Below are 26,738 nucleotides of genomic sequence, written 5' to 3'. Positions count from 1 at the left end.
AGTTTGGCTTTGGTGTGATTGACCAATTTGGTTTTGGTGATGTGATGAAAGCGGAAGTGCGAGTGTGAGACACCAAAGGAGAATTAAAGAGCGCATGCTGAGAGTCACCTAGAAAAAAGATGGCAGGTATAAAACTGGCCAGGAGGTGAGAAAGGCTCCTTGAAATGAATGATAGAGTCTATGAATCAAGCTTTACAGGAGTGCACTTGAGAAAAGGGATCCATAAACTAACTTAAGGCCCTGTCACATTTCAAAACTTCCTGTGATTTTTCAATTATAAACCTTATTTTCTTAATACAGTATTACTGTGTCAGAAGCTGTCACAGCACTCTCCCGTGACCGCCAGTCATTTAGTTTGAAACACCCAGTGTAGTTCAATGTGTCAGCATCTCGCCCAAGGGTTTGATTTTATCTTAATTTGTCGGGGATGGCCCATTGAACACTCAGCTGGAAGTACAAAGCAGTACAACATAATTTATTTATTGTATAGCGCTCTTCACAGACTTAAAATACAAGTACAGATTATACTAACTGCTAAATATGGAACTGCTAGACAGATTAATGCAGATTTGTTAAGACACAGAGAACAAGATAGAAACTGATTAAACATAAATGGAAACCATTAATATCTGTATAATTAATTGATGAACAATGGACAATGGTGGAGATTAAAATTGTAAAACAGAAAGTCAAAAATAAAGTCACCCACCTGGAGACCTTGGCAAACTAGCCATTTACCTGCTTCTGCGTTTTCTATAGTGGAGTCTCTGCTAGCCGTCCAATCTGATGACAGATTCTTTCTATCTAATGATTCCAATGCTTCTTTTTCATAAAAGACTTTTCCATATACACAAAAGCAGCCTGGCAGTAGAGCAATGGCACCAGGTGTCACATCCCAATACTGAGAAGAAAAATGGAATGGAGGAGGGTTAGCAATGGTCCATAAATATTGTGCTACTTATATTTCTGTGCAAATGACTAACAAACAGAAATGCAGTATGCACTGCTAATCAGCAGCTCTAGTCAGGGTATGCTGGACTAAAATAATGATTCTTCAGCCTGATGTAAAAGCTGACCCTGAAAGGGTATCTCTTATATTAGCAGGCAGATCATTCCACAGCTTTGGAGCCCTGTAACTAAAAGTGTGACCTTCTACTGTTTTATAGTTAATAAAATTGAATATATTATAATCATAATACATCAATGAGGAATGAAGAACATGGGTGGTTTGAATCCTGCAAACAAAAGAGAGGCTCATCTCTCTCATGTCTCATTTTTTATGTACAAGAACAGAATGAAAAAAAAGATGGAGGCTGAACTTGCTGTACCTTGAAAGCATTCATACAACGCCAACTCTGTCATACAGCATGTTATTAGCTGTCAGAGAAATGGGCAAGTTTGCGATAATTTTGGATATTTTGGAAATGTGAACCTGTGCTGGAAAGTTTTCCGAGTCGTGTAATTTGTCATGCTTTATGATTTCTAGTTAAGTAATCCGACATACTCGCTCACTTTGTCAAGTCTGACATCCCTTCTGAATAGAAGTCCTGTAATGTGCCACCGGCTTCAGTCCGTTGAGCCAAGTTGACAAATCAGTTGATAGTCACGGTGCACATCTACCTCGGTGGATTTTATTGTGTTGCCTATATGTTCAATACAGTTTACTCTTACATTAATTCGCTTAACAGATGCTTTAATCCAAAATGACTCGAAAAGAACAGTTCAGAATACTCTTAGCTATGGTACCTTTTGTAAACAGGTAATAGCAAATATTTTTAAATGATTCTATCCCTTGTACTACACGTACCTTCAGCGCTTTTCCTCTTCACCAGTAGTGAAGATTTCATGGAGCAGAGTTAGTGAAACCTGTTGAAATTCACGTTATGAATTTCATTCCCTCTGCCCCAAGGCTCACAAGGCTCTTGAGCGAAATGATTCACATGAAACTGAATTTGCAGGAAAACTCTGAGTTTTACTTTGCAGGAAAATATTTGTAATTTAAATTGCATTTCCCTTCCATCAAAATTTGTGCCATTCACTCAAGAAGAAATGTGTCTAGTTCCTCTCTGGAAGTGTTTTCATCCAATAATGTCGTATGTGTCAACCAGTCATTTAGTATTTAAATTAAAAAAATCGAGGCATTTGCATTTAATAGCGGTTTTGGTAGCATTGCCATTCTGTATTCTGAGTTTTTCAGTGGAGAAAAAGCAGTAACGTGTACAATGGCGCATTTTTATGTGTCTTTTTGTGGAAAGTATGCGGCGATTAAAACACGTCCTGCACTTCTGCAAGACGATGTGAATGAGAAGCATAAATAATTGATTATATCGGTGTGGTACAGATTACATGCATTACACAGCTGAAGAAAAGAACACAGATAAAACAGAGAAGTGTGACTGAGGCTTTACGGAGTGATATTCCTTGTTAGCCATCCAAAAAACTCTTTAGTAAATTCCGCATTTTGCAAATATGAAATTGCCAGTGAATCAGTTTTTATTGTTGGCTTTGTAAAACTGTATGGAAATCAAACCTTACCTGGTTCACTTTTCACTACTCCTGACTGTATAGCTCTATGACAAACTACTACACACCCAAGTCACAATTCTAGGAGGGCTTTGTTTTAGTTAGTGTTAAAAATAATAATTAGAAAAGATATTTAATATTTGTGAGCAGTTTTGCTAGGCTAAATTTATTAAGGGTTAGGGTTAGGATTAGGGAAACTTTGGACAAAGGGTTGGAGCACCAGCTCCATTTAGTTATGGTGATGGAAAGGGGCAAAATAAATAGCACTCGCAGGAGCAGAACAGGCATCAAACGAAAGTAGAATTCGCTGAAGGATCATTGTGACCTCTCCAACGGATGATCCAAGAATGAACCCTGACTTCCAGTGGCTTCTGGGTTTATATATTACCAGTCTGGAATGGACAGGACGTCTTGGTGTGAGCAGAACTGTGTCACACATCCTCTGACTGGCGAGCCTCAGAACTTTGGACGGAAAAAAGAGAGGTGATTAGTTACAGCACTTTATTAAGCCCTGAAGATGTCCCCCATGCATATGACTCGACACCATATAATTCTGATTCAGGGTCGCAGTGAGCCAGGGTGATCTTTGGATGATGTTGCAGGAAAAAATGGTTTCTAGAATTTGATGAATGGAAAGTAGCATCCTTTTTACATTGTTGGAATATTTTCATGAATACTACTATAATATTACATTCTTACTATTTTACTTATGCAAACCATCATACAAATGAATGATGTAAAAACAAACGCTTACATGTGGCCGGCGACCATTTTTTTCCTGACTTCAGTCAGTTTTCTAATGCACTGCACCACAAATCCATTCTCTTCAACATTTCTGCAGCCGCTGCATTGATTTAAAAGGTGACAGGATTGTGTATGTCTCTGGGAAGCAGTCAATTGCTTTGTGTCACTGCATATGTGGCTGTGAGGATGGCGTGTGTGTCACATTACATTATCACTCAGTCAACAATACATCACAGCAACAATTGCCTCGAAGGAAGAGCTGTTTATTAAGAGACATCAACCATTCTTTCCATTTTCATGGTTTGTGCCATCTATTGTATCAAGTTCAAGCACGATTTTTGCACAGCAATAGATGGGAACTACATTCCTACTAGAAAGATTGATGTTTTCAAGTTTAGTCGATGAAGAACAAATGCACTTCTCCAAGCTTGAAAATGACATAATGAAGTTGGAAGAAGCAAAATACGACAAATCAGTACTACGGTCTGTGCTATTAATTCCTGCTTAACTGTGCCAAAAACAGCAGGTTGCTGTGATAGGCACTGAACTTGAACAGTGGGTGATAGCACACAGAATTTGTCTGCAGACAAAAATATTAGTTTTTTTTTTTTTTGTCATTTTAAAATTCAAAAACAAGACTAGGTGTTATCAAACAGTCTTTTTTGCAAGTCTGTATGTTTGTGAAATTACAATTACTGAATGCAATGTCTCATTTGGAATCAAAGATCTATAATGAAGTTTCTCCACTAGAGGCCAACCTAGCCATATGTGACCAATTAAAAAAAGACTCTGAAAGACACAAAAATGATATTATCACATTGGTAAAGAATTATAGGCATATATGAATATGGTAATTTTTACACGGATAGACAGATATGAAAATGCCATGTAATGCCTAGATGGATAGATTGCACTGTCCTTGCTGTAGATTTGTCCCTTCCTGGACGTAGATGTGTTACCTGGATGGGTGACTTCACTCCTGTAGCCTGGGGTGGAGACAGCAGTGCAACCCCTCAATGCAACAGATTGACATCTTAACTCCATTACATATGCCCTCCGCTGATGGACTTTGCTAAAGCCCACTGACATCAATTTAATGTCTCTATACTGCCATCACAGGTGGATCCTCACTCACCTTATATGTTAATCACTCAGTTTGCCAAATTGCAGAAATTTTATTAAAGAGGGACTAGGGGGCTTCACTCGCCAACCCCCCCGGCCTATGCTACATGTCAGCCATTTCACGTCTCTGCCACTCGCGTATGTGGATTTCACTTTCACCAAACAACACATCTTTGAATTCTCGCCGATACATCTCTTCATTGGGAAGAAACACTACTTTCCCAGATGGCAACACGAATTAGACGATCTACAACTCTCTGACTTAAAGTTTAAATCCAAACAATATATTCGATCTCTTTTTGCTGTTCCATTATTTCACCAAGTAATAATTTCCATTTGTTTGTGCTAATGTGATTTTTACTATCATTTTTTTGATACTTTCAAATTTTAGTACTTTCATTATCTCTTACCTGCTGTGTGTGTGTATCGCACCAACGTTTTTTGAACCTCTTTACGACGTTCTACTTTGTCATCTACTCTTTGTCTTTTATTTCCAGCCCCGGGCGTGGTTTACTCTCTTGGCACAAAGTCTCGTCTCGCATGAAAAAGTCACATCTTGTCCCCGGCCTAAAAGTCTTGTCTCGTCTCAGGATTTTTTTATTATGATAGAGAGATGTCTAATAATGATCTCACCCATTCTGAGCTGACCTGGAACTGAATCTTGTAAGAACTTATTGGCCACATCTTCCCATAAACACCATAAGATCCAAGAGAGAACATTGTTAGTCACTTGGAACAAAGGCAAGAGGACATCATCCTAATGTTTGGCCCTTTCAGACATGTAAGAAAGAAACTTTAGAACAATCTGTAACCTCCGAAAAAAAGATTCAACAATTTACACAACTGTTTATTTCAAGGACAATGATGAGTAGGCTGCCCTGAATTTGTTTCACCTTCGATTTGGCAAAAATGTGAAAATATTTGGGAATTTTGACAAACTCGGTGAAATGCATTGAAGTCAACGGGAAAGGAGAAACTGAACAAGTGTTGAGGGTATTATAACGGTGCAGTGGTCTTTTAGGTGTCCCTGAAGGCTAGGATAGTGTTTGCTAACTATGCTGGACTGATTATTGTGGCCAAAATGTGACCTGAACTGTGAGGCAGCAGTACTTTAACTCTCTCTGTGTCTTCCAAGCTCCTATCACTATGACTAAGTAACAAAGGGATCAGCGTTATATACCCCACCTGTCCCTGCTGAGGACTATAGCAAGCTTAATCCACCAGTGAAGACACACCATACAGTAGATCTATGCAGAACAACAAAGTATTTTCATAATTTTCTCACTATGTAATTTATCCCTCAGGTTTATTTATTTTAAATATATGTGGAGTGCAGATCCAGCTGGAGCATCAGGTAGTGACATCACACATGCACAAAGCAGATCAGGCAGAGAACAAAGTGTGAGGAGGAGTACGCTTACAAAGTCCCGCACATGCGCATCACAAATTGAGCAGATAGCACAGATGAGGTAGTGACACCTCTCATCCAACATGGCTTCTACAGCTCTGTGATGTCATGCTGGCCTCACATAGCTGGGAAAAAAAATGTTTGTCAAAGATGGCCACACGATTAATTTTCTGGGTCACTGGCAAATCCAGCAAATTTGCTGCAAAAAAACACTGTGGAGAAGTTCGATGATCAACAGTACTTCAGCAGGAGGATGCTGTCATCATTTGGCTTCTTTCATTTCACACTGTAATCTTTAGCAATGCAGAGATAAATGGTCAGGTACAGTAGGAAAAATGATTTATTAAGTTACTTTCACTGATACAATTGTCATGTTTATCGTAGGTAGAACTTTATTTGATCCCTGAGAGAGGATTGGTTTCTTACAGAAGCTCTTTAAATAAGTAAATATATACACTCAAACATACATTGAGCTTCTCCATAGAAAAGTTGTTCTAGAACTGAAAAATGATTTTTCTTGATGGATCCAGTGTTTTTCAACAACATTTGGCCCCATGTTACACATTGAAATAAGTGAAGATATTTATTCGATGAGAATCAAATGAACATACTGGTGTGGCCTGGAAACTCTTTTGATCTGAACCCAATTAAAAATGTGTGGTCTATTTGTAAGCAACGACTTCGTAGAATGGACTGCGCAACCATGGAGAAGATGATTCAGGCCCTAATTCAAGTTTGGTACAGAATCATGAAAATCCTCCAAGACAGTTCGAAATCGATCTACTCCATGCCAAATCACTTCCAGATGCTTCTCAAGAGTCGAGGAGGTCATATCATGTACTGATGTGAGTATATGAATATTATTCATATTAAAAGAAATTGAACAAAAGTGATTTTTTGTTGTTTTCAGAGTTTGTTTCAATTAATTTGCACGCACACACACACACACACACACACACACACACACACACACATATATATATATATATATAATGTCTCTCTATTATATAAAAAAAAACTTGGGAAGAGACGAGACGTGACCTTCTCAGATAGACAAAAGACACTTTCACGTCCCCCGATTCGAGACTTTGTGCCAAGAGATTTCACCATGCCCGGGGCTGGAAAAATACAAAGAGTAGATGACAAAGAAGAATATCGTAAAGAATTCAAAAACATTGGCGCGATACACATGCAGAGCGGGTTAGAGATAATGGAAGTAGGAAAATTCGAAAGTCTCAAAAAAAATGATAGTAAAGATTGCATTAGCACAAGCAAACAGAAAATATTACTCGGTGAAATAACGGAACAGCAAAAGAGTTTGAATAGTGTTTGAGGATGTCTGGGGAGAAGAGAGACAAGGCAGTGAGGCAAAAGGATGGCTGCTGTACAGGCTTTTAAACATTCAAAGTGCCGCACAAGATGCAGATCACGCAGCACGGCAGCAGCAGCAAGCCAGCAGCTGATTGAGCAAAGAGGAGGTAAAAAAACCTATATTTGTTTCCCATTGTATCACCATTTAAGAAGGGTATCAGAGGAGTGACCACGTCTCCTTGGGGTGCGTTCAGCCCCCTAGTCTTATATATAAATGTCTACTCGTGGAAGTGTATGTGTCTATCTGTCTGTCTGTCCCAGAAGTGCGAGGCTACAGCATGAAGCTGAAAGAAAACGACTCAGTTGCCAAAGTGAAACTAGAGAGAAACTCACTTAGCCACTGATAGACAAGGGAGGTGAGTATGTCTGCAAAACGAAACCACCAACTCTGCATTTCAATTTTTTTTTCTGATAATTTCAATTGTTTCTAGGAGCTTTTTACAGCATGTGCTTACATAGCTAATATATATATTAAATACACAAACACACACTATGGTCTGAATACACACATTATGCAGATGTATCACTGTTGGTACAAAGGAGCCCCCAGTTGTGTTTCTTGACACACTTCTGATGAAAAATTTGTTGTCTCAAAGTCCTCAGTGTTGGTGCATCACAGAGAGGATGTGCAGCATTGTTCATAATGGCACTTAGCTTTGTTTTCATTCTCTCCTCCACTATGACTTCCAGGTGGTCCAGAGTGTGTCCCATAACTGAGCCTGCCCTTTTTAATTAGTTATTTGATTTGGTGGGCTTCTCTTGAAGCACACCACAGTATAAAAATCACACTGGCCATCACAGAGTTATAGAAGATGTGAAGGATGTCACTTCCCACCTTAAAGGATCGCAGTCTCCTATGGGAAAACATCCTGTTCTGCCCTTTCTTCTATAGTTCCTCTGTGTTCTGAGAACAGTCCAACCTGTCATTGATGTGGACCTCTGAGAACCTGAAGGAACACAACACCTCTACATCAACTCCCTGACATAGAGGGTCTTGGATGTGGTGAAAGTCAATAATCAGTTCCTCAGTTTTGCTGATGTTGAGCTGCAGATAATTCTCAAAGTTCTCCACCAGACTCCTCTCCTCTGTCTCGTCCTCTTTGTCAATACGCCCCATAAGTGTAGAATTCCTACAAGTTACACGACCTGCTGTTATATTTATACTCAGGGGTGTACCGAATCAAGAGAAAAGGAGACATATGCATTCATGCAAAAATTAAAGTGTGACAAAGTTCTTTTCTGAAAAAAGCAGCACTATTCTTAAAAAGAACATTTACTTTTAAACCATTATAGCTTACAAAAAAGCACAGTGGTGATTCTAAATTTTTCTACGTTAGGCCTGATTTTTGTTATTCACATGTGAAGTGATAATTAAAGAACAGCCTTTGTTTCTAACAATATTAGCAAAGGAAAGCTTTATTCTGATTGTTGCATAATTTGCTGTTACAGTAATGTTTAATATTAACATTCAAACAGATCAATAGGCTTCTAAGTTTTCTGTTTCAGATCTTTTAAAATTTAAATTCGAATTTTTGAATCGCCAGTCCAAAATTTGCATCTTTCACATTAGGGCAGTAAACTAATAATAAAGGCAACGTGCTGACAGGAGAGATTTGTGTGCTCCGAATCAAATTAGAGGTTTCACGGAATGGAAAATCTCCGGCAATTTAGATTATTGGTTTTCTTAATTGCTCTTTGTTCTCTATTCAGAACAGCCCATATGTTTAAATAAAAGTAATTCCATTAACAACAAAAAGCCTTATTGTTCTCTTTATGGTTTTTAAGAAAATATAAAAGGCAAGATTATACATTTGCATTGTAATGTCCGCAGTGACTGTGAGCAGGGGCTGCGCTATGAAATATGAAATTACCCTCACTTTCAATTAAAAGACGCTCTTTTGTCCCGGTGTTAATTTTTACAGTCAAGTTACCGCCAATGAACATTTGTGATAAATTGACTGATGATGAATTATTCATTTTGCCAACCTTCAAACTGCATGAATACTGTTCTGATAACATTTTTAAAGTGTCGCTTATGTGAATGTAAAAGGCAATGGATGAATGGCATTCGGCAGAAAATGATGGCAACCTCTGGGCTCGGCAGGCTGTAGAATTTTTTGAATTACTTGTTTATTTTGAGTATTATGGTGGTGCAGCGGTTAGTGCTGCTGCCTCACACCATCAGTGATCTACATTGCCCTCCATAATGTTTGGGACATTTTCCCTCGATTTCCCCCTCTGCTCCGCAGTTTAAAATTACAAATCAAACAATTCAGACATCGTGATTACAGTGCAGACTGCAGACTTTTATTTAAGAGGATTTGCATACATTTCAGTCCCAACATGTAGAAATAACAACAATGCAGAAATAACAGCACCATAATGTCTGGACACAGCAATGGCAGGTCTATTAAAGCCGTCATATTTAGGACCTTGTCACATATCCCTCACATTCAATGACTGCTTGAAGTCTGAGATTCATGGACATCACCAGGTTCTGAGGATCTTTTGTGGTTCTGCTCTGCCAAGTCTTTCATGCAGCCATCTTTAGCTCCTGCTTATTTAGGGGGCTTGTCCCCTTAAGTTTTGTCTTCAGTATATAGAAGGCCTGCTGAATTGGTTTTAAATCAGATGACTGCCTTGAACATTCATTTTTTAGCTTTGACAAACTCTTGTGTTGCCTCAGCAGTGTGTTTGGATCATCATCTTGTTGTACGATGAAGCCGCCCAGTGAGTTTGGAGACATTGCCTGGACCTTGAGCAGATCGGATGTTTCTCTACACCACAGAATTCAATGTGCCGTCAACAGTTCCATCATCAATGAACAGAAGTGTGCCAGGACCTGTGGCAGCCATATATGCTCAAGCCACAACACCCCCACCACCATGTTTAACAGATGAGTTGGTCTACTTTGGATCTCAGTCTGCACACTTTGCTCTGCCATCACTCTGTTGCAGGTTCCTCTTTGTCTCATTTCTCCATAAGACCTTTTCCCAGAATTCTGCAGGCTCTTTTATGTTCTTTTCCACAAACAGTACTCTGGCCATCCTGCTTTTGTGACTATCTAGTGGTCTGTATCTTGCAGTGTGGCCTCTGTGTTTCTGTTCATGAAGTCTTCTACTGATAGTTTTCTCTGACATGTCCACATTGACCCCCTGAGGACTGTGTCTGGTCTGTTAGACAGACGTTTGGGGCTTTTTCTTTACTATTGTGAGAATTCTTCTGTCATCAGCAGTGGAGGTCTTCCTTGGCCTAGCAGTCCGTTTGTGATTCCTGAGCTCACCAGTGTGTTCTTTCTTCTTCATGATATTCCAGACAGTTGATTTTTAGTCATCCTGAGGTCTTACTGATGTCTCTAATGGTTTTATTCTTGTTTATCAATCTCATGATGGCTTCTTTGACTTTCATTGGCACAGTTCTTGTCCTCATGTTGAACAATGACAACTACAGATTCCAAAGGGTAGGAGCAACCCGAGGAATCTCATGAAGCAATGAAACCCACCTGAGGAATCACAAACATCTGAGACGCCAATTGTCGCAAACATTATGGTGCCCTGAAATGGGGGGACCGTGTAGAAAAAGTGTTGTGATTTCTACATGTGTGACTGAAATGTATGCAGATACCCTTAGATGAAAGTCTGTGATGTGCACTTTAATCATGATGTCTGAATTTTTTGATTTGTAGTTTTAAACTGAGGAAGGGGAAATCAAGGAATAATGTGTCTTTGTCCCAGACGTTATGGAGGGCACTGAATTTCTGATTCCTTTCTTGGTCACCATTTCTGTAGGGTCTTCTCACTCTCATTTCTTTAGGCTCCCCACCTTCTCCGAGATTTGCACGTCGTGTTGTTGATCCAGGATTATGTCCTGGTTATCTGAATATGTTCTAAAACATCCACTACCAGGTGGCTGAAATAAAAAAGCTTCTTTATATGGTGAAGCACTGACTTGTGTTTCATGAAGCAACATCAGGTAATGGAGGTCATTGAAAAGTCCAGAATTAGATTCACTTTTATTGCTCTCAACAAAGAAAGTCACATTCATTCTGCCAGGTTGAGCCAGTGGATGCCCTTTTATCACTTTGACTTCTTTACAAATGTATTCAAACACACGTCAAGCTCTTTATGTCTGATGTGTCTGGCCCAATAATGATGCCTTTGCCATGAACACGCCACACTCGGCAGATACTGGTCATTCCGAATGACTACTCCCAGCTGGAGACTTCTGCTCAATAATAGATTCAATACTAATGGAAGACTGGGGCCCTTAGGCTGAGCTTCTTATTAAAGAAAACAACTGATGCCGTAAGTGGAAGCCACGATCAATAAGCCTGCCTGTAATTTGCAAGACGCATAAGTACAAATTCTCCCATTCGCAAACCAATGACCGTGAGCATCCATGTCAATTAAATTTATTCACATTGAAGTAATAAGCAGCCTAGGGAGCGTCTACCTGAGTGACAGACAGCAGTGCCAGTGATAGATTTAGGATGTGCACAAAGCCCCGGTCAGATAAAGACAGAGACGCATCTCCTGTACTGATCGGTGGAACAAGGACAGGCTGGGAAATGCTGCTGGTCCTTGAATTAATGACAGGGCCAGCTTAGGGGATGGACAGCACAAGTTGTGACCATGCTCTCATCTGCAAACAGCTAATAAAGCGGAGCCTGACTCACTCAGAATGGGAAGAAATGGAAAAGGTTGATTCCCAAACATGCCAACTCTGTTACATTATAACGGGAGATTTTTTTATTTATTAAGCACACTGGTAAACTGGAAGTGCAGAATATGAGCAGAGCCACTTGTAACACTAAAATTAAGCCATATTTTGCATACACTGTAGTCATGCTACCAACCAAGGCATAGTAGTTCTCAACAGGTTACCAAAGCTGGGGCAAGGATGGGGTGATGGCACAGTGGTTAGTGTTGGTGTCTCACAGCTCCTTAAGAATTGTCTTGAATCATCACACATGGTATTTAAACCCAAGACAATGGGTTCATTAGAGAACAGTGTTATCTACTGTGCCACCATGCCTGCCTGTGTATATGTCTGTCCATTTGTCATGTGATTACACACAAACTACTGGGCCGAGAGCCTTAGTCTTGGCCTTAGTCTTAATTGATACATGTTGGTGAAACAACAAATCTAAAATATTAAGCGCTTGACCATTTATTACCAGGACACTGCGGGACATCTTTACATCACTCTCTCACTATATATATATATATATATAATTCACTAAGCCAGAAGACAAGTAGCCAACCATGGAAAGCACGCCGGAAGGGGCGTGGATTCACTAAGCTGCCGACAAGTAAGACACCCATGGCGCACGCAGTAAGGAGCCACGCCCACCAACTCTAAGACCATTGGATGCGACGACAACTCGCAGAGCCACGCCCACCAACTCGGACGCGACGACACAGAAAAAACGCCGTCATTTATATTCGTCTGTCGTACAGGCCACATGCACATTCGAGCCACGTTGACTGTTCATAGAGGCATGTTTCTCGCGGAGGTGAATCGCCATATGCAGCGTGTAAAACGGTTTGCGAGGGGTATCCCATGGGATCCTTAAAACAATCCTTTACAACTGAGGTTAAAACACAATGAAGTAAGCAGTCTTTAAAAACCAATACGCCCTGTGCCTCTGTTTCATTAGCGTCGGCGGTCCTCCAATTGTAAGTCATGGACAATTGTATGTTTCCCTCTCAAAACACAATGAAGGAAGCAGTCTTTAAAAATCAATACGCCCTGTGCCTCTGTTTCATTAGCGTCTCACCTGCTTCATCCAATGGTCTTAAAGTTGGTGGCCGGGGCTCCGTGAGTTGCTCTTGCGAGCGGGCACATGACCAGGGGGTGTGTAAGCTTAGAGAACGAGGGTGGAGGACCAGGTAAGAAGAGGCGTGTTTGTTGCGGAACTGAATCGCTGAATGACCGTGCGACGACGGTCGGCTGGCAAAAACTGGCCGACAAAAGCGTGTGCATTATACTTACTGATAGCAGCGTTACGGATTTTGCAAATGTTCATTTTTTTCCCTCCTTTTAGACAACTGTATCTTTCTGGAAGTGTTCAGCAATCAATACATTATTTTTGCGGCGTTTGCCTGCAGGACCACGTGCAGCGAGCGAGCGAGAGAGACAGCGACAGTGTGTGACACACACACACATACAGGCACGCGCGCACGCGGGAGAGAGAGCGCGCTGGACACATAGGAATAATAATACTTTGTTACATTGATACAGCGGTGTTCTCAGTATTCAAAGCGCTATCCACACAGGAAGGAACCAGGAAGCGAACACACAATCTTCCAGAGTCTCCTTACCGCAAAGCAGCAACACTACTACAGCGCCACAAGGCAGTTAAAAAATACATGGGGCTCGAATTTGCTTTCACTTTTGTAGATAGCATTGTTGCAATTTTACTTTTCTTGGTGGCTTATTACATTACGGATGTTTCACATGTTCATTGTTTCCCCAGTGCTTAAAATACATTAAAAAAGTGTTTCTCAACTGTGACTACAAGTACTGACAACTGTGTCGTTCAGGAAGTGGTCACCCATCAATACATAATTATGCGGCGTATGCTACGCCGCGGGTTGGCTAGTATGTATATAATATATATTGTGGCGGAGAGCCGGGTCCCATGCCCGGCAGGGACGCCCCTTCTGCATCTGTTCCGGTGGAGCAACCATGGGCAGCTCAATACCTCCCCCAGGACACTTGGTGGCAGCCTCCCTGGCGGACAGTGATTCCCCAGCCTGTCGCATGGCTCCATGGGAGATGGAGTCCTCCACAGCCTGGTTGGGGGCTCGGATGGCCGCTAGGGGGAGCTGCATGGAGTCAGCAGCCCGGCTGGACGTGTCTTCAGCCCCACCCGGAAGGGCAATTAGGACCAGGTGGTCAAGCACCTGGAACGCTTCCAGGTGGGTTATAAAAAGGGCCAGCCACCACCACTCGAGGAGCCAGAGTTGAGAGGAAGGAGACGAAGCTTGAGGAGGAGTGGTGGTAAAAAGGAGAAAGGATTGTTGCTGTGTTGGGATTGTGCTTAATGGGCTGTGTATTGCCTGTGGGTCACGGGGAAGACGTGCCCCCACGGGTGAAGAAAAATAAAACTTGTGTTTGTTTATACATGCCTCTATGTCCATCTGTGTTGGGTCGGGCGCCTATATAGCGCCCTTGTTACAATATATAAAATCCAACTGTCTGTCTGATTTAGATCAGGTTTTTTCCTCATTCTGGTTGATTTTGCGACTTCTCTCATCGTGCTAAGTATCATAGTTCACTTGTAGGAGTGATATATTCACGCTAATCCGAGACAGAGGCTGTGGGGCCATCCTCACTTTTTCATGACAACATAACTATGGACTGTCTGTTGTCACACATGCGTGTTTAGGAGACAACTAAAGGGCTTGAGTACATGTGATTCCACGCAGGACCAGGGGATAAGCGAATTGCACTAATTCTCCCTCTCGATCTTTTGCAGACCATCCATCCATCCATTGTCTCCCGCTTATCCGAGGTCGGGTCGCGGGGGCAGCAGCTTGAGCATAGATGCCCAGACTTCCCTCTCCCCGGCCACTTCTTCTAGCTCTTCCGGGAGAATCCCAAGGCGTTCCCAGGCCAGTCGAGAGACATAGTCCCTCCAGCGTGTCCTGGGTCTTCCCCGGGGCCTCCTCCCGGTTGGACGTGCCCGGAACACCTCACCAGGGAGGCGTCCAGGAGGCATCCTGATCAGATGCCCGAGCCACCTCATCTGACTCCTCTCGATGCGGAGGAGCAGCGGCTCTACTCTGAGCCCCTCCCGGATGACTGAGCTTCTCACCCTATCTTTAAGGGAAAGCCCAGACACCCTGCGGAGGAAACTCATTTCAGCCGCTTGTATTCGCGATCTCGTTCTTTCGGTCACTACCCATAGCTCATGACCATAGGTGAGGGAAGGAACATAGATTGACCGGTAAATTGAGAGCTTCGCCTTGGGGCTCAGCTCCTTTTTCACCACGACAGACCGATGCAATGCCCGCATTACTGCGGATGCCGCACCGATCCGCCTGTCGATCTCACGCTCCATTCTTCCCTCACTCGTGAACAAGACCCCGAGATACTTGAACTCCTCCACTTGGGGCAGGATCTCGCTACCAACCCTGAGAGGGCACTCCACCATTTTCCGGCTGAGGACCATGGTCTTGGATTTGGAGGTGCTGATTCTCATCCCAGCCGCTTCACACTCGGCTGCGAACCGATCCAGAGAGAGCTGAAGATCACGGCCTGATGAAGCAAACAGGACAACATCATCTGCAAAAAGCAGTGACCCAATCCTGAGCCCACCAAACCGGACCCCCTCAACACCCTGGCTGCGCCTAGAAATTCTGTCCATAAAAGTTATGAACAGAATCGGTGACAAAGGGCAGACCATTCTAATGAAATCCCACCCGGCTCTGGGGCAGCCAATGACGTCACTTCCGGTTCTGGTCCTGATGACATCACTTCCTCTACTAGCCTTTAAAGCTGCCGTCTTGTGTATAATGAGTTAGTTCTGTTTTGGACTCAGTTGTGTGAACATGTCTGTTCTTTGGAATCAATTTTGCAGCCAGGAAAAATTATATGGGTGGCTGCCCCAAACCTTCTCATTGTCTGATGGTTGTTTTTGTGACACTATTTAGAAAACTATTTTCCGTAAGCTGTTGCCGCCAAAAAAAAAAACCCAAAAAAACAGTATCCACTAGATGGCAGCACTGTAGTAGGTAACTGAGACATGGCAGTAAAGTTCACCAGCAAGCTGACCATGTCTATAATGGCTTTATACTGGGATATAAGTTATTTCAAATATGGTGGCTGTATACTGAGATTTGAGTTATCTCATGTGTCACATTTTGACAGGCTCACTGACATACCACTTAACTTATACGCTACGTTCAAAGTGTTAATATATTCACAACCTCGGCAAAGGAAACTGGGTTCATGTGTTTTTTACGGTGAACTGTTCAAGAAAGTGACATGGCAGAAAGAAAAACAAGAGCAGTGACATCTGCAAATTGCAGCAGCGAATTACATGATAGGAAGAAAAAGAATGAGAGCTGCGACATCTGCTGAGCATCAAGCACATGCAGTGCCTCAACCTGCTGGCACTTGCAAACTACTGAGGCTAGGACTTTGATTCTGGTCTTAATCAAAAGCTTATGGCTGGAAACGTCCTGGAAAGTTGACAAATGTAAAGTCACTGCAAGCTCGGAAAAAGTAAAGTGATCGATAAAGTGACATGGCAGAAAGAAAAGCAATGCTGTCTGCTCAGCATCTTACTGGTGGGCAGAATAGTTGATTGTAATAATAGCTTGATTCTTACAAGCTCATTTATTGATAATTCCCCAGGCCACGCTGCACATGTCTTCTGATTTCACAATCCATTGTTAATGTTGTGTTTATTGATCATCAGATGTGACAAAGAATTTCAAAAGAGGAAGAAGGAAAAAGAAGAATTGTGATATCAGCTGAAGGTGCTTCATACAGGGTGCAGAATGCAAAAACAGAGAACAAATGAGAAGCATGCTGACAAACGCGGACTTCTTATGTGATCTCCAATGTGGTTTCTGTGTAACTGTAATTTTTCACGGTGTAAACAAAACACTGTCTGGCCAGAATGGGAGCATTCAGCTTGCTCTAAATGAACCATGTTTATCTGAAGACCGGAAGTCCACATATATCTTAGTTATATTATGTTTTACATACACAACAGTCTCAAATTCATTTATTTCAATTCAGGGATGTGGGGAGCTGGAACCAATCCTGACAGCACGGACCACAAGGCAGGAAACAGCTCACAGCTCACACAAAGTCACTTTGGATTTTCCAGTTAGAATAATCTGCTTGTCTTTGTGGTTTCTGGGAGGAAAACCAGAATACCTGAAGGAAAGCCCATGCAGACCTAGAGAGAATGGACAGCGACTTGGTGTGGGGCACAGACCCATGAAGCAGCACTAACTCTGCACTACCATGCCACCCCTATATTAGATTTGATTATGGAGTATTGTGTATTATTCCTCCACCCATTTTCTGAACCCTCATTCATAGTACTAGGGTGTTGTAACATGTTAGCTATTACTGTATGAATGTAGTGAGAAGTCGAGGAAAATGACACCTTTTATTGGCTAACTAAGAAGGGGTCTGAGTTGCCTTGTAATCTTTTTAGTGAGTCAATAAAAGGTGTCATTTTGCATGACTTCTCACTGAACCCTCATTCTTAATTGTTTTCTAGAAGTAAACATGGCCACTTCGCTATCCATTTGCATCAAAGAAGAGTAGCAAGCACTCCTCCACTTTTTAAGGGCAGAAGATGTACCAGGGCCGCAATCCTCATTAGTATGTCAGAATCGTAAAGCAGAGTTGCTCCGTGTTGTCTTTGGTAGGGGACGTGGACGGGTGTCCTGCTACCCCTTTGTGCTTAGCACTTGTCCAACCATTTTTGATCTTCTCATAAACATTCATAAAACACTCCACAGGGACAAAACCGCCTCCAATTTGTGCAGAATTCCACCTATGGATTTCAGTCCCTGTTACACCTTTAACCAAAAAAAGCAGATCACTGCTCACTGCATTCTTTGTTACAAATAGGGAGTGGAGCAGCCATTTCTTCTACTAGAAAACCATAAGAAAAACTGACTGATCAAGGTTGAACATTTACCACTGTGACTACAGCCACGCCATGTTTCCACATGTGCATTGGGAAATCTGGCAAGGTGGATGCCTGTTTGCTAAACTGTCTGTGACAATGTGACGGTCTGGTATCCCATCCAGATTTGGTTCCAGTCTTGAACCTGAAGCTGCCAAAATAGACTTATGGACTTACGCTGGCCATCATCTCTGCCATGTTTGCATGTTCTCTTGTATTTGTATATGTTTTTCTCCATGTTCTTTCCACATTCCTAAAACACACAGGCCAAAGTAAATGGTGATTTTAAAATGGAGTGATGTGTGCCCATGATCTGAGCCAGGGCCGTTTCTAGGCATGCGCCCTCTAGTGGTCATGCCGCATTGCTGCAGCCCCATGTAGAGATTTCCTGTCCTTGTTTTGTTTAGGAAAATGTGTCCGGACTGAAACACAAAGAAAAGTTTCTGATGTGCGCCTCGGCGGCGCCTGCACTGTCTGCACTGTACACAGCACAACGTGTTGCCCTGAAACGGCCCTGGGCGCCGCGACATTTTTATTTTTAAACAAAACATACCTGTGAACACTCGGACTTATAGCGAATATCCGATTATATCGTTTTATATTATTTCCGCATGCCAGCGATGTTCTATCTTAACGCCTGACAAAGTCCAACAATAACACGAACAACAACAAAAACGTTGATGATGCCAACAATAATAATATCAATGTTCCAAATGTAACACAGAAGAGACAGACATGGCGAAATAAAATTAAACGGCAACAGCACTGTAGCTCTTGAGTGATTTGCTAAAAGCTGATTTAACCCAAACTATAATCGTCTCCCAAATCGACATACATTAAATCTTGTGTTAAAACTTAGCAAATTCCGTCTCCTGTTGTTCACCACCATTTGTAAGATTCGCTCTGGGCACGCTAAAGCAGTTGTGTGTTTTCTTTTTTTTTTTGGATATGTAGATTGAATTATTTGTATATATAAGCATACTATAAATAGGAATTGTGGGTAAAGATTCCTATTTAAAGATAATTATTATATTCTCAATTTAACAGAACTGCGGTGGGCTGGCGCCCTGCCCGGGGTTTGTTTCCTGCCTTGCGCCCTGTGTTGGCTGGGATTGGCTCCAGCAGACCCCCGTGACCCTGTAGTTAGGATACAGCGGGTTGGATAATGGATGGATGGAAATTCACAGAATGTTGTCAGTATGCTAAGTTTGTATTCATTTGAACAGTATGTATATATTGCTGTAACGTGTGCGCGCGCGCATGCGCACATATATGTGGACTGTCATCATCATCAAAAGGCATACACTTTGCTTGTGGTTTAAATACCTAACTATAGAACCTAAATTAAAGTTTTAGCAGTAATGTGTTTCTTCTTATTTTATTTTCTTTAAATACAGCTACCAATAAATCCCAGTTCCTACTTAATTTCTTAAATGGCACCCCTCAGCAGGGTATTTTTCTCACACAATCTTGTAAATCTCTTAAATACTTTGCTGTCTGCAGGTCTCAATGTACTGGCCTAGCAGTGATGGTCGCTTTCAAAACAAATGGGGTGGGGTGGGGGGTTCGGGGGTGGTCGCCATATACAGCTGCGCCTAGGGAAGAAAAAATCCTCAAACCAGCTCTGACCCTGAGCTACACTAGCATTCCATGCAGGGTTTGATTATTGGTGCGGTCATCATCTCTGGGATTCCATTATGTGTTTTTTTTGTATATATCATTGTAGGGACTTCTCTGTCCCCCCACATTCCCAAAATGTTTATCTTAGGTTAGTTGATGACAATATACGAGGTGAAACACAAAAGTAACCGGATTGGTAAAAAAAAAAAAAAAGATTTATTGATGAACGACAGCATTCTAAACCTTGTCACCTTCTCTACGAACTTTTCCCACTTTTCTTTGTGCAAAATGCGTCTCACTGATTCCCTGTCGATACCAGCCAACTCTGAGATAGCTTGAACACCTAGGCGACGATCGTTTCGAACAATCTGATTTACCGTTTTGATGTTTTCATCCGTCCGAGACCTGGGCGTTGAACGTCTTCGACATTTTCTTGTCCATCCTTGAAACGCTAGTGCCACTCAAAAACTTGTGTGCGAGACAAATTGTTATCACCGTACACTGTTTTTAACATTTCACAAGTTTCCGTAGCCGTTTTGTTCAATTTCGCGAGATATTTGATGTTGCTTCGGTGTTCGATTTTTTTCACCCGACATTATCGCGGCAAGTGGTGTAGTGATTGTTGTGTAGACTGGGCTCTTCACAGGATATACCTAGCCGGACGCCGGCTTGGGAGGGCGCGCGTGTAGGAGGGCATGTAGTTCTATGATTCACGTCCGTCCGGCCGACCTCCAGACGTGTTTCCAGCAAAGCCCCAAGCCCAGTCCAGTTATTTTTTGTGTTTCTCAGCTCGCATAGAGGACTGGCATCCTGATCCGAAGCAACTGGACTCAGTGGCGTAGCTAGGGGCGGGCGGAGGGGGCGGTCTGCTCCGGGCGGCACATTTTTTGGGGGCGGCATTATTGGCCAAAAGGCTCAGAACACTTCACGTGTAAGCTGCAGGGTTCAGAAAAATATCACTCATGAATGAAAAAAAAAGCAAATTCTCTGATTTTCATCCACTAATGCTTCAAAAATCATTTTCAGACGGTCTTTCTGTGACGGCATCAGACACGGCAGTTGAAATTTATAAGGCAATAACAAAAATAAACAGAAACATTACACCGATAATTATTTCTAAGGAGATAAACAACTAATTCACAATGTATAATTTCGTTTCGTTATCAATCCGTATGCGTTCTTGCTCATCCCCACCTATCACTTGTACACCACACCGGTTCTGGTTTTCGCAGCGTAATTATATTAAACTAATAATCAGAACACGGCTTAACAGTGCGTCTATACTATATTCTTGTCTAGTTGATGCTTATAAATAATTATATATGAAAAATATTGCTGTTTCTATATAAATAAATCTATGCAAAATGTATCTTAATTTTTCTCTATACAGTCATTTTAATTTTCTATGTAAATAGGTTAACATATTCAGATACGTTGGAGGGCGGCACATTGAAGCCCCGCCCCGAATGGCGCGAACTCGAGCTACGCCACTGACTGGACTAGGCTCCATCTCCCCGTGTTTTGTTACAGAGTCAAGAACATCCTGAAGTTGGATCGATGAATTTATATCTTCAATTAGAAATGGCAACCTGATTCTGCTTCAGTCAGATGTTAATGCCAGTGCAGGTCTTCGGGAAGACCCTCTCATTTCTCTTTTAAAACACATCCATCTGTGCAGTTATTTTATTAAGGAATTGTTACAGATGTGCTGATCTTTGAACCTCAATTCAATTACGGCTGGGCTAATCCCTTTAATTAAACTGACAGGAAATTGGTGGCAAGATGACGCTAATGGCTCTAAACGTATTATTATTTTTTTAATGGCTGTGGCACTCGCATGATGTCATCATGATTTCTATGATTAACATTCATTTTCTTTTTTATATTCATTCCCAAATGAAATTTCTGACAAGAAATAAATCTGTCAGTGAGAAATAACTCGGCGAGCATTATCACTTTAAATTTCAAAGACAATAGACAGCAGGGCACTAAGGCAATAAAAATAACAAGGTGAGAGACAGAATTGTCAGCTGTTTGGATTTTAATATATACATACGGGACACCGAAACGTCTGATGTGGAGAAATCAATAGAGCCCTACGCATAAAGCCCTCAGACGTTTAATCATAAAGGACTTTTATTGCATTATTTTTCAGCTTAGGTAATAAAAAAATGAATTTCAGGTGTAAAATGTAAGTGGTTCCCGATGCCTGCCAGCATGCGAATGATGGAGGAGATACTGCTGGGAAGACGTCTCGCAGCGTTCTGTGCCTTTCTCTTTCCTAAGCACAAATCTCCTAGTAGGGGATTCTTAGGGCGCCTTTTTGAGTTTGTTAATGCATGGCTTCCATTTACTGGAAGGAACGGACTTTTAATAGCCCTTGAGCTCACAAGTCACTCTTTAGCTCTGTATACTTTGGCTACATTTGTCCATCTGTAGGTGCAAGTCAGCCCTGGACAGGACATCAGGCCCTCCCAGTGCCTACTGGGACCAGTTTAGAGTCCTAAACCAGGCCAGCTATCTGGTGACAGCCTTAAAACTTCAAATGACATTTCATTGAACTTTACAATGTGACCCCATTGAACCTCTGGTAGCTACTTGGGCTCAGAAAAGGCATAATTAATAATTGTAACAAGTGCAAGTTATGAATGAATGAGTGTTTCATAATTGCCAAACAGCCAGCTTATAAATTACTTTTTGAATGAATTAATATTAATATACAGTAGCTCAGGCATCTTATGAATAAATGAATGACTGACTGAGTCGAGAGTTAACTAAAGATTTATGATTGGATCACAGTCAGCTTATCAATGAACTATTGGATGAATCACAAATATTTTATAATTGTAGTGCAGACAGCTTATGAAGAAATTATTAAAGACATGAATATTTAAAAATGCAACCCTAACAGTAACAGGCAGAGTATGAATGAACAAATGAATGAATGAATGAATGAATTTTCATGACTACAGCACAGGGAGTTTTACATTAATTAGCAATTTTTAATTGCAGGACAGGTGGCTTGACAGTTTCTGAGTCATTTTCTAAACTGCTCTGTCCTGAAGAGGGTCTCAGGGGTCTTCTGGAGCCTATCCCAGCTAGCACAGGGCACCAGGCTAGAACAAACCCTGGACAGGGTGCCAGACTATTGCAGGTTAAACACACACACACACACATACACACCTGCAGGGCCAGTTTAATGTCACCAGTCCACCTAACCTGCATGTCTTTGGACTGTGGGAGCAAACCTACGCAGACACGGGGAGAACATGCAAACTCCACACTGGGAGGACCCAGGATGTGAACCCCAGTCTGCTTGCTGGGAGGCAGCAGCGCCACCAATGCGCCACCATGCTACCCATGGCTTGAGAACAAATACATGAATGAACAAAATCGGTTTTTTTTTACTGTTGCAACCAAAGTAGCTGATGGATGAACAACTGATTTGGCAAGTTACAGTACCTATAGTTTTATAATTGCAGCACAGTCAGCTAATGAATGAATTATCAAAGACATCATAAATGTAACACAGGCAACTTTGAATGAACACATGAATGAATGAATTTTAATGATTACAACACAGGCAGTTGTAAAATGAATGGCCAAATTGCTAACTTAATTAGGAATTTATAATTGAAGGACAGAATGAATTTTTTATGGTTACAACAAAGGTAGCTGATGGATGAATCACTGTTTAGTTAAGGGTAACTAAAATTTTGTATAACTGCAGCACAGTCATTTTATGAATGAATTATTGAGGGAATTAATATTTTATAAATGTAACTCAGGCAGCTTATAAATGAATGCTTTTTTATGATTACAACAAAAGTAGATTGGGCAAGTTAACTAAAATTGTATCATTGCAGCATAGTCAACTTATGAACAAATGAATGAATGAGTTTCCATGATTACAGCAGAGTCAGCTTTTAAATTAATGGCCGAATTACTAACTAAATGAGCAATTTATAATTGCAGAACAGAATGAATACATGAATTAACCCATTAATTTTTTTTTATAGTTACAAGTAGTGAAAAGTCAAGCAAAATGACACCCTTTATTGGCTAACTAAAAAGATTACAATATGCAAGCTTTCAAGGCAACTCAGGCCCCTTCTTCAGGCAAAGATGTAATCAAATTATAGTTACAACAAAGATAGCTGATGGATGAATCACTGATTAGTTAACTTAAAGTATGTAAAACTGCAGCACAGTCATCTTATGAGGGCATTCATATTTTATAAATGTAACACAGCCTTCTTAAGAATGAATGAATGAATGAATGAATTTTTTTTATGATTACAACACAAGCAGCTTATAAATTAATAGCTGAATGTGTAAATTAATTAGCAATTTATAATTGTAGGACAGGTGGCTTATGAATGAATACTTGAATTAACAAATTCATTTTTTTATAGTTACAACAAAGGCAGCTGATGGATGAATCACTGTTTAGCTAAGGTTAACTAAAATTTTGTATAACTGCAGCACAGTCATCTTATGGATGAATTATTGAGGGCATTCATATTTTATAAATGTAACACAGCCTGCTTATAAATGAATGAATGAATATTTTTTATGGTTACAACACAAGCAGCTTATAAATTAATTGATGAATGTGTAAATTAATTAGCTATTTTTAACTGTAGGACAGGTGGCTTATAGAATGAATGAATGAATAGATGGATGGATGGATGGATGGATGGATGGATGGATGGATGGATGGATGAAAGTAGATTGGGTGAGTTAACTAAAATTGTAGTCGGCTTATGAAAGAATGAATGAATGAATGAATTTCCATGATTACAGTATAGGCAGCTAATGAATGAATGCCTAAATGTGCAAAGTGATTTACAATTATAGAATTGCAGAACAGGGGCCTCATGTATAACGCCGTGCGTAGAACTCACACTATAACATGGCGTAAGCACAAAAGCGGGATTGTGCATACGCACAGAAAAATCCAGATGCAAGAATCTGTGCGCACGCATACTTTCACGTTCTTCCACTACATAAATCCCGATTTGCGTGAAAAGTAACGCACGTGCACGCGCCTTCTGTCCCGCCCCAACTCCTCCCAGAATTACGCCTCTTTGAATATGCAAATCAATATAAATAGCCTTCTGTGAAAAGACAATAGGAAAAGCACGGGGGAAAATATAAGAATTTCAGCGAATACCAAGTGGAGGCAAAGGAAAAGCATACTATTTGTTGGTTTAAACAGTGGTATAATCAACAAAAGAAAGTTGATCGAGTGACAGAGTGTCGGAAAAACTCGAAAGATCAAATTCACAAAGTCGCACAGTGCCCGAAATAAAAAAGAAATCACATATCAAAGTCGCTGTGAAAAGGCGAGTCGTAGCCCACCGTCTGAGTGTCATATGAAAGCTTATTAGGGTACAAACAAAAAACATAGGCACACAGTGGGAAAAAAGCACGAAATGTCAACTTTAATCTCGAAATTTCCACTTTAATCACGTAGTTTATTTTGCCATTAAAGTAGAGCATCATAAACTTCATCTTAAAATCGTTTATTTTACTAGTTTCTCAAGTAGCATGTTAAAGTCTTTGTTCTGTATTTGATCTTCTATGTGCTCTATGTGTGTGAATCATTACGTGCTTCCGTTCTTTCTCTTTCTCCGACAGGACACAGAATGCATTACATTCGAGATATTACAGCTCTAAGAATAATTAAAATACTGAGATGTATACGTGATATCATTTTCATGATGATAGGAATGAAAGCGTGTTATTAAACATGGGAACACGGTGGCGCAGTGATTGTTCATATCTCACGCAAGAGGCTTGCGGTGCCATGTGCGACCTTCGATGAAATAATTTATTACAGAAGTACTGTCTCTTTCAAACGTACTAACCTCCAATTCTTGTCCATACTTTTCTTTCTCCAATAGCCACACAATCAGCTCTGTAATAGACGTTAAGCCATATGTAAGCTTAGAACGCCGATTCTTCAAAACTTTTAAGGAACATTGAAATATCTTCGTAGTACATGTTTAATTATTCTATTCGTCTATCCTTCCAGTGTCGCGTCAGCACCAGCAAGAATACAGCGCAAGGCAGGAGCTATCCTTGAATCAGCTATACGCTGCGGCACCGTGTCCTCACATGTTTAATTATTAACAATACAGATTATTTAAATGAAGTTAAAGTTTTACCTGTATACTATAAGCAACATATTTTGCTGCATTTCATCTTAAAAATGATATTGTCATCATACGCGCTTTATAAAGTAGCGCAGGTTGTGCAATATTATAACTGTAGTGCAAGTTTACAGTGAGGTGATTGTACTTATAAGTACAAACAGTTCTACAAGGAGCATTTGATGGACTGATTGAGTGCGTTTAGAGTTATTGGGATGAAACTGTTTCTGAAACGCGAGGTCCGTACAGGAAAGGCTTTGACGCTTTTTGCCGTGGTTGAGGTACAGTATGTACTTGAAACTGTATACCGATAATTCTCTTTCCGATCATCTGCTGCTGTGATTCACACTCAGATACAGTGATATAAATACTCCGAGTGGTGCAGTGAGAGTAATATGGAAAAAGATGATCCGCAGTGGCAACCCTTAACGGGAACAGCAAAAAGAAGAACAAGATGCAATGAGCGTAAAAACGCTAAAGCAGTTATGGTATTTGGAATACTATGGCTATTCCCTGGCCCATTATATTGCTACAGGTTAATTACAATCAGATGCATTACACTAATAAACAATATGCAGTTAATTTCAGTGTATTTATAAAGCCGCGTCAGGAATGTGGAGCTAAGAAAGAAAGGATGAGCACACGGGAACAGTAGTTTGACCATTCTGTGGACCATTATATTGTTACAGGTTAATTACAATCAGATGCATTAAATTTATGAACGATATGCGGTTAATTTCAGTGTATTTGATAAAGCCGCCGCCGTGGATGTGGATCTAAGAAAGAAAGGGTGGTCACACAGGAACAGTAGCACTGCTTTGACGCTGGGTGCCGCCAGTCTGCAAAACCGAGGGGAGAAATTGCGTACGCCAAGGTATGAGTTACCGTGGAAATGTGCGTGGCTTTACGCCAAGTTTAGGTTTTATACATCGCGATTTGAGCGTGGAAAGGTTCGTACGCAACATTTCTGTGCGTACGCACCGTTTATACATGAGGCCCCAGGTGATTTGTGAATAAATGCATAAACTAATATAATCATTTTTTGTGATTAGTACAGACGTAGTTTATGGATGAATGAGTTATTGTGTAAGGTAACTAAAATTTTATGCTTGCAGCACAGTTCACTAAT

This window comes from Erpetoichthys calabaricus, chromosome 14 (genome assembly GCF_900747795.2).
Source record: "Erpetoichthys calabaricus chromosome 14, fErpCal1.3, whole genome shotgun sequence".
In the NCBI taxonomy this organism is placed as follows: Eukaryota; Metazoa; Chordata; class Cladistia; order Polypteriformes; family Polypteridae; genus Erpetoichthys; species Erpetoichthys calabaricus.
The sequence above is the reverse complement of the archived record's forward strand: the minus strand, read 5'-3'. Positions refer to the sequence as shown.